The sequence below is a fragment of the Triturus cristatus genome, chromosome 12, assembly GCF_964204655.1.
Source record: "Triturus cristatus chromosome 12, aTriCri1.1, whole genome shotgun sequence".
Classification (NCBI taxonomy): Eukaryota; Metazoa; Chordata; class Amphibia; order Caudata; family Salamandridae; genus Triturus; species Triturus cristatus.
Genome location: NC_140595.1, coordinates 706,563,221 through 706,573,388, shown reverse-complemented (window position 1 = coordinate 706,573,388; position 10,168 = coordinate 706,563,221). Strand labels below are relative to the sequence as shown.

The window sequence follows — 10,168 nt, the reverse complement described above, 5'->3', positions numbered from 1 at the left end:
GCCATCTTCACATAGCTCTCTCTTTATGTGCACATGTATGGACTTTACCACTTGACTCCATGCACCCATTCAAGGCAATGCCTTATAAATTTCACATGTTCTAACAGCCATGGTCCAACCGTTGTCAAGGCGTTCCACAGCCAACATGTGTTTTGCAAGTTGTTGCCTCTTTGGCACGCCGCGGGGTGCCAGTGTTGCTAAAGTCAAGCACCTCTCTTAGTACAGCTCAACTCGGCATCTTTAGAGATGGGTCTCGTCTGCAAGTCTGTCTTTGGGCAGCTGCGACTGTGACTGTCTCCCTCCCGATTCTCTTCCTTTCTCACTCGCTCACACTCCGGGTCCCCTCTTACCCTGCAAGTCCCCTTTCATCTCTCCCTTTCTCCACATCACTCTCCCAAACTCTTGCTATGCATATTTTGTTTGCAGTCTCTCCATTGCTCCCTCTCAGTCTCTTCTGCCTTCTTATTCATCTTCTGTTTTCTCTCTTTGCCCCCTCTGGCTGTCTTCTCTCTCTCTCCGTGACTCTTTCCTCACTATCTCTCTTTTTCGCTCGTTGTCTCTTTCTCGCTTTGAGCCTCCCCCTGCACTTTCTCGGCCGTAGCTGTGTCTTGCTCCTAATCTTGTACTCTGTCCGTTGTTACTTCTCCCAACCCTCTCTGCATACTTGTGTTGCCCCCTCAACGCCCTGCCCTCCTCCCGCTGTACATAGTTTATTTTCCCCATTCTCCTCCTCCTCCTATTGTGTGCTGTTTGATTTCCCCCCACCTCCAACAACTTTCCTAGGACATGCGTAATAAACATTCACAAAACCAATATATTTCTCATAGCTTAAATCTTTTGCCTTTGCCAGTGCTTGTTAATCTTGCCAGCAGAACTACGAATAAATTGAGAGGTAACAATTAGGACATCCCCAAGGCAATTCCTCGATGCTTCCTTGATGATCAAAGAACTGTCAAATAGCTATATCGTCTAAAGGTAAGAAGACCTCGCCAATCAATGCAATCTTACACTGCCTTGAGTACATTTTGCATTTTGTGCAAATAACTTTTTTTGAATGCTGCTTGAGGCACCATGGGTTCTAGCTTTGCTTTATTAATAATATCACGCATTGTAGACCCGACGGCTGGTTTTCGGATACCTGCACCTTTTGTAATGGGGGAAAGAACACACCTACATGTTAATTGTGCCTGTGACAGCTGGTAGAACTGAAAGCACAATGAAGTGCGGGTTCAAGGAACACAAGGCGGAAACCCCCTGGAAGCTGATGCAACGGCACATAAGTGTATTAAAATAAATAGATGTGTCCAAAGACCCATTTTACTACGGAACTGCTTTATTTACATCTATAATAGAATTATCCCCCAAAAAAAAAAATGTCTCTCCCCGTCGGGGAATTGAACCCCGGTCTCCCGCGTGACAGGCGGGGATACTGACCACTATACTAACGAGGAAGTGCTGACAACATCCCTTTTCATATGATACTGTATTGTGGCTGACGCTTCTAGTACCGCTTGCTGACTGTATTATGTTTGTTTCGGAAATGGTGTGCACGTTACAACTAAGTTCATTTGAAACAGCCCTGTTTGGATTCAGAGTGTGCGATTTCCTCCGTTTTAGGTAAGTGATCTAGTCTCCATGTCCCACTTTTGTCTTCTTTGACGCCGGTTTCCCCATTCTCAATTAAGAACAAGCGGGAGCTCTGGTTAAACTGGGATTGTAGCAATCCGATTCTATATTTTTTTAATCCTTGCTGAAACAACATTCCTCCGATTTTTTGCATAGTCATCTCTGCTGGAACCACGTTTGCCGATATGAATTCGTTCTGTAAAGACCTCCAGATGCCACCTTTACACTTTACTAAAATTAATGTTTGTCAAAAATAAAAGGAACCGAATTCCAGTACCTCACGTTGTCATTTCCAGTCCAGCGCTGTTTGTACTGACCGAGTCACAGAGGACGCAACGCTCACAACCTGATCTTTTCTTTTACAAATCATCGTTTCATGGGGTTTTGTGAAAACAGAGCAACTTAAAACGTTAACCAGGACTGCAGCTCCCAGAATGCACAGGGTTCTTTAAAGAAAACCCCGGCACAGTAAAACTGCCTCTTTGGTGACTTGGATCGAACAAGTAACTTTATAGTTCTTTATCTCTTTACAGTTCTTTACCATCAAAGGCAGGAAACCAGGAGGCGACATTGACATTAATTCCTAGAAGAAGGGACTTAAAGGCTGAGGTTAATTTGACAAAAAGGCCTGGCACCCCTAGTGACAGAGCGTCTTTTCATCCACAAACTGCTATTACAGCCCATCGTGCAATGACACCACATGCCACTCGTATTAGTTAGCAAAAAAGGCCACTATATTAAGTCAGGTTTGTAGACTTATTTAATCACATTACATAATACATTATAAACAATCCAAACCTCGCTAATAGATACAATTCCTATCGTTCCCGCCACCTCTAAAATTCTCCCAACTGGACGAGCAATGCATCAACAAAACTCTTCCACCTCTACCCTTTCCTCCTCCACTCACAGCTGTTTCATTGCATTCCCAATCTCTCTCCATCAGAACCTAACAGGCATCCCCAAGCAACCCCGCCTAGTGTTGTTCAAAGCCCCAAAACTAACCCTCCCCCCTTGCCCTCCCCTTCACCCCGAGGGATGGATACACCCGCTCCAGACTCTCCATCCCCCAAAATCTACCGCCACCCAGAAAACCCGCCAGGTGCCGGGCCGTTTCTACCATTAGGCAAGACTAGGGGGCCGCCTAGGGCGGCAAAAAGGCTAGGGCGGCAAAAGGGGGGATTTTTTTTTATTTGCACCCACGAAAGTAAAGCTAGGCGGCCGCCTAGTCTTGCCTAATGGTAGAAACGCCCCTGCCCCCAGCAGATACAAGAAGGTGGCAGGGGCTGGGGGATAAGACAATGCTGAAGCCGGTTCGCAGGGCTACGTGCGGCCATATCGGGCTTGCCAGCCGCGCTCTATGCAGCCGTCTCCTATCCGTTTGTGTCTGGGAGCCATCCACACCCCCTTCCAGGCGTGAGGCAGTTCTGAATAGGACAGAGGCACCGTATAAAGAACGGAGCTCCGCAGTTCCCAGGGCCGTTTCTACCATTAGGCAAGATTAGGCGGCCGCCTAGGGTGGCAAAAAGGCTAGGGCGGCAAAAGGGGGGATTTTTAATTTATTTGAACCTACGAAAGTAAAGCTAGGCGGCCACCTAGTCTTGCCTAATGGTAGAAACGGCCCTGCCCCCAGCAGATACAAGAAGGTGGCAGGGGATGGGGCGGTAAGGTGTTTTCCTGTCCCACCTACCCCATGTCTGCTCTTTTAACCAATTGATTACTTTGTTCTGCGCGACACAATATTTCTCTATACAGTTTTTCAAACATTTCCCTCAAATCCAGCATATAATAAGCATGCCCAGAGTTAGATAAGTGTGCTCCATCTGATTTAGAAAGATACTCATGGTGCTCTTTGCAGTGGCGTAGCTAGACCCTTAGTGGCCCGTGACGGCCCCTGCATCTGCCGCCCCGCAACAGCGGCAGGTAAGAGTGGGATGGCCGCAGGTAGGGGGGGTGCTGGCTATCCTTCCGTTTGCCACAACGGCCGCATGTAAGAGTGGGGTGGGCGGCGCCACCCTCAAAACTCCTGCCTCCCAGGGCGGAGCGCCCCCCATGCTACGCCACTGCCTCTTTGATATTCGTGTGTGACAAAACCTACTCCCATGGTCATACAAGAAACACACATTGCCCTATTTAACGTCTTTCTAGCTTTATCCATAGCTGCATGGTTTCTTTCTCCTAAGTACAAATGCAATATAAACCTTGCAGGTATCAGCCCATTGAGTTTTAATAATGTTTAGGCCCTCTTTCATTTGTTTAATTAATGATAAACCAGACAACTGCACAAAATTGTTTCCCCCTAAATGGATTACCAACATATCCGGGCTCTCTATGTTCAGCCAAAACTGACAGTAAGCTGCCCCACTGCATTCCGCCTTTTCCCCACCATATTACCTCATGCCTGGTGCTTGGAGGTCCCAGATATAGACAATATATCTGCTGCCTGTCTTACAAGTTAATATCCTACAGTCCATGTAATCATCTTAAATGAGGGAGGCCCTTGAACACAACCTACATAAAGAGAAAATGAACATGAGATACATATTTAACAGATACAATTATAACTTATTGGCTAACATATCGGTCACAGCGTTTTGACTTCCATCTCCCAATTGTTTTCGGGGGGGCTAAGAAAAAGTTTCGGGGGGGGGGCTGAATCTTTAAGCAATGGCAGAGTGGAGCTGCAGGGGCTTTTAGAAGGGGGGAAACAATAGCAAGGCCTCATTAACAGGCAAATGGTCTTTTAAACACCTGAGAAGTACCCGGGTGCGGCCGTGTGTGTGCCCGGGAAGCTGTCTCATCCAGGGCTGTCACACACGACGGGGGGGGGCTGAAGCCCTTTGAGTCCAATGGGTGTTGCGCGCCTGTCTCTGCACCTCACAAACCTAATCTTGCGGCTTCTGTCGCTGCCCCAATGCAAAATGCTTGTGTCCCGTATAGTTCACTTGGCAAGCCCAGCTGTTTCAAAGCCATTCTTAATACTGCTAATAACCTAGATACTGTAACTTTAGCTTTATTTTAAGGGAAAACATTTATTTATTCGATAAACTAAACCTGCTTTGAAAGCTTATCCACTCTTCAACTGTACATACATCAACTATTCCACTCCTCTTCAACCAAACCCATTTCCCTCTGCCCATTTGATCAGCCTTTGACACTCTCAACAAATTCTCACTCTATGCCCATCTAGTACCACTTTGTCACTTTTTAAAACTCTATGCCCCTTCAAGCCTAACAGCTTTGATCCTCCAAATCAGAATTCTCCAATCTTTTCAGTAATAAGAGCTATTTATGTTCAAGGAAAATCATCCCTAGCTACTAATATTAGTGCCATACAGACCTCCAGTCTCTCATTTCTGAAAATTAAATCAGGTTCCCTTTTGGTCCGGCCTCACCTATTAGACTGGAAGTAGGTATGGAAGCTATCCTACCTGTTCTATGTGAACTACTCAATCAATCTTTTACAACTGGCCAATTTCCATCTCAGTGGAAACATGCAGCAGTGGTCCCCCTCCTGAAATAAACCTTCTTTAGACCCGGCCAAGCATGAACATTTCAGACCTATTTCCCTGCTTCCTTTTTCACTAAAATAGCTGAGAAGCATGTTAGTCAGCAAATGATGGAATATGTGGAGAGAGAAAAGATCTTACACGAGACCCAATCAGGGTTTTGACCTCACCATAGTACTGAATCTGCACTATTTTTTGCTGAGGAATCTTTAAGACTCATGGCTGCTGAGGGTAAGACAGCTGCTCTGGTCTTGCTAGAATTTTTTTTTTATTTTTTTTTTTAAGTTTTCAAAACCTTTATTTTGTCATCAAAGTGTACACTGCTATTTAGCCAACAACCCGGAGGCAGGCAGCTAATGCTCGTGGCGTCACGCCATCAGCGCGAATCAATAACATACACTGTCGAATTATGTTCATGGAGCAGTACACTGGTCAAAACAACAAGGACAAGCAACAACCTTGCCATGTAGCATCATGATCGTGGTGCATACAGCTCACTAGTCGGTGTCAGACAGAAAAAGGAAATATTTCAATCGTCGGCTGAACAATACCTAGATGGGGACCACATACCACGCAACACAGTCCAGAAGCCCACAAGACCCTCATTCTCCGCATCGGCACCCAGTTAGAGCAGCACTGGAAGGAAACACGAATCGCCACCCAGGCTATGCAAACGGCACATGCATCGCCTCCGCGGCCAGTTAGGAGCAAAGCGCAGCGCCCACACACCGCAATCTCCCCTGTCGTATCATTCACTCAGGCCACCCGCCTCTGAGTCTTTGTGCTGATGTTCACGAGCCCAACTCACAAACGGATCCCAAATGTCCCTGGGCCGGGATGCAGCCGGCATCAACTCCCAGAATGTAGCGAGTTGCGTACAACCATATGTTACATCCGCCAACCAACCCTTCACCGTGGGCACCCCCCGCCGTCCCCAATGGATAGCCACCCGCCTCTTGGCGAACAATAAAAGCAAAGCATGCAGCTTGCGCGACTGTGGCGGGGTGTCTCTGACATAACCCAGCAGCACAATCAAGGGGAAGGGAACCTCCTCTCGACCTACTATCTGGTTTACCAATAGGAAAACCTGAGACCAATAGCTGTCCAGTTTGGGGCAGGACCACGCGATATGCAGAAAGGAAGCAGCGGCAGAGCCGCACCGCCAACAGTTATCCGTCTCCCGAAGACCCATCCTTTTCAGGCTGATGGGTGTCCTGTAGAAGCGATGTAGATATTTAAAGTGTATGAGGCGCAAATTGTAATTCGGTGACAGCTCGGTTAGCTGCCCGCAACAGAACTCCCACTGTTCCTCCGACACCTCAGGTTGGAGCTCCCCGTTCCAATGTAGCAGAGCGTTCGGCACCGCAGCCGGAGCCACGTCCTGCATATGGCGATATATACGAGTGACCAGTTTACGGGGAGACGGGGAGCCCACCACTGCCTCCAAAGCCGGGAAGACAGGCAGCTCGGCAGGGAACTCCCGCGACAGCACCCGACATGCCGCACGGAGTTTGTGGTACAGGAATAGCTCGGAAAAGGGCACCATCTCCCCGTCCCCCGGCGCCGGGGGAGGCATGAACTTGCCATCAGGGAAAAGGTCAGCAAGTGTACGAAGACGCAATTTCTCAGCAAGGTGTCCTGCTATCCCATCAGCAGCACAGGGCAGCAGCGGGTTACGCAGTAGCGGGAGCGAGGGGGCATAGAGCAGCAGAACCTGTGCTCTCCTACGCAGTTCCTCCCACACCCATCGCAATAGTTCCGCCGTATCCACGTCCACCCCTGGGCGGCGAGCCCTGGCGCAGATCGCGACCCCCAGCGGAAGGGGCGCCACCGCATCCCGCTCCACCGCCACGTGGGGCTGAAAGGGAGTAGGGTGGGACCAGAAATGTAGGAACTGTGCCTGAGCACAGAGAGCATACAGCTTCATGTCAGGGGCCCCCAACCCTCCCCTTCGCAGGGGCAGCATCAGCGTTTCCCATGCCACCCTGGCCTGCCCGCCAGCCCATACCAGCTCCACCAGAGAGGACCGTAAAGTGGCAAAGAAATGTGCTGTAAGTGGCACAGGTATATTAGCAAATAGATAAAGGAATTTGGGCAGCACTATCATTTTTGTTAGCGCAATCCGCCCAGTCAACGACAGGGGCAAAGAAGCCCACAGTTTCACCTTTTCTCTGAGCCACATCACTGCTCTACCGAAGTTGAGGTTCCAAATTTCCTGGGTGTTCTGGCTGATCCAAATTCCCAAATATTTGACCGCCTCCGCCTCCCAACGCAGTGGGTACTCAGAGGTTACCTCCGCGGTGCTGTCTGTGAGGGGAAAGAGCACCGACTTAGACCAATTGATGGAGATGCCAGCGAGGCCCTCAAAGCGGACGAATTCCCGCAAAATGGGATCAAGGTTGTCTGCGGGATTGATGAGGTAAAGGGTCACATCATGACCCACTGTGCCCTCGCGGCCGGTCGCTCCTTACCTCTGCTCTGCTCCGCTCTGACGATGCCGCCTGCTGCCTGCCACTGCCTGCTGCCTGCCGCCGCCCGCTAACTGCTGCCGCTGACTCTCTCCCTCAGGTGGGGGTCAACTCCTGCTCCCCGCCGGACGCTTAGCTTCTTTTGGCGCCTTTTCCCGCAACCGCTGCCCCTGGTGAGTCGCTTCTCCCGCCGCTGACCCCAGACCCGCCTCCCCTCGCCTCCCATTGGTCGCCCAGCCTCCTGCCTCCCAGCCGACCCTCCCACACGGCTACCTACTTATGACGCCCCCTCAGCGACCGCGCAGCGGATGCGCGCAGCGGGAGCGCCGATTGTGCGCCAAAGGTAAGCCCGTCTGCGCCCGTCCACGCCTGGACCGCGCCCAGCGCCAGAGCCCCTGGCCCCCGCGCCCGCCAACCCCCCCGCAGGACCTGCGATGCCACCACACTCATCGCACTCAACACCGCCCGAGCACCCGGGTGCTACCGAGCGTCCCCGCGACGCACCCATTGACCCTTCGCCTGCCGATCCTGCAACTTCTCCTGCCTCCAAACAAGCACCACGCCCACCAAGACGGACAACAGCAACCACCTCAAGTGCATCCTGCTCAACACCCGTTCCGTCCACAGACACGCCGTGGAACTTTGGAACCTCCTCGACACAGCATCTCCAGACGTCGCCTTCCTCACGGAAACCTGGATGAACGACTCTTCAGCCCCCGACATCGCCATAGCCATCCCGGATGGCTACAAGATCATCAGGAAGGATCGCGTCAACCAGACCGGAGGGGGCATCGCCATCGTACACAAGAGCACCATTCGCATCTCGACTGACTCCATCGACGTATTCAACACCGCCGAATACCTGCACTTCCAGATCCACACCGACCCCAAGACTACCCTCAGAGGCACCCTCGTCTACAGACCCCCGGGACCACGCGCACAATTCTGCGAGGACATCACGGACTTCATCAGCCCTCACGCCCTCCCCTCCGCCGACTACATCCTCCTCGGGGACCTCAACTTCCACCTGGAGAACAACAATGACCGCAACACCACCGCCCTGCTGGACAACCTCGCCAACCTCGGACTTCAGCAACTGGTCAACACCCCCACCCACTACGCCGGCCACACGCTCGACCCACTCTTCTCGTCCAGCCAACACGTCACCTTCAGCCACTCCACCGGACTTCACTGGAGTGACCACAGCTGCGTCCACTTCAGCTTCAGAAAGAACACGGTCCACCATCACCCGAAGCAGGCTCCCCACAGAAACTGGAGCAAGATCACCGCCGACCAGCTCGCCACCTCCCTCAGCCAGAGCCCACCTGTCAGGACTACGGACCCTAACACAGCAGCCCTCGACTTCACGCAGTGGCTGACCTCCTGTGCCGACGACCTCGCCCCACTGAAGAACCCCCTCACCAGGCCCAGAAGCAAGAAGGCCCCCTGGTTCACCGACGAACTTAAGGACTCCAAGAAGGCCTGCCGCACCCTCGAGAAGGCCTGGCTCCTCAGCAAGACCGCCGACAACATAACAGCACTCAAACTCGCCACTCGCAGACATCACCAGCTCATCCGCACCACCAAGAAGAAATCTCTGAGGGAACGACTGGACAAGAACGCCCATGACAGCAAGGAGCTCTTCAACATCGTCAAGGAGTTCTCCAACCCCAGCACCGGCAACAACGACATCACTCCCTCACAGGACCTCTGCGACTCCCTCGCCTCGTACTTCCACCGCAAGATCGCCGACATCCACAACAGCTTCGACATTTCACCCCCGCACCCATCGGTCGAACCTTCGCACCCCGCCGCCACCCTCCAGACATGGACCGAGGTGACCCCCGAAGACACGTCACGCATGATGAACACCATCCACTCCGGATCTCCGACCGACCCGTGCCCCCATCATGTCTTCAACAAGGCAGCCTCTACCATCGCACCCCACCTCCGAGACATCATCAACACCTCCTTCAACACAGCAACCTTCCCGGAGAGCTGGAAGCACGCCGAACTCAGCGCTCTGCTGAAGAAACCAACAGCGGACCCGACCGACCTCAAGAACTTCCGCCCCATCTCACTCCTTCCTTTCCCTGCCAAAGTCATCGAGAACGTCGTCAACAAACAACTGGCAGCCTTCCTCTAGGCGAACGGGTCCCTCGACCCATCGCAGTACGGATTCAGAGCCAACCACAGCACCTCATCGCAGCCATCGACGACATCCGAGCCCTGCTCGACAACGGCGAAACAGTGGCACTCATCTTCCTAGACCTCTCCGCAGCATTTGACACTGTCTGCCACCGCACACTAGTCCAACGCCTCAACGACACCGGCATCCAAGGGAAGGCTCTGGAATGGATCATCTCATACCTCTCCGGCAGAACACAGAGAGTACACCTCCCTCCGTTCCGCTCCGAGGCCACCGAAGTCATCTGCGGCGTCCCGCAAGGATCGTCGCTCAGCCCCACTCTCTTCAACATCTACATGAAACCCCTCGCTGCCATCGCACGCCAACACAACCTCAACATCATTTCCTACGCCGATGACACCCAGCTGATTCTCTCC

At 52.0% G+C, this 10,168-nt stretch overlaps 1 non-coding gene across 1 annotated transcript; it reads right to left on the bottom strand.

The window, feature by feature from the left end:
• Positions 1-1,379: 1,379 nt before the first annotated feature.
• Positions 1,380-1,451, bottom strand: TRNAD-GUC (transfer RNA aspartic acid (anticodon GUC)). The gene has a single exon. It is a non-coding gene; the product is annotated as a tRNA-Asp (tRNA).
• Between the last annotated feature and the right edge of the window lie 8,717 nt (positions 1,452-10,168).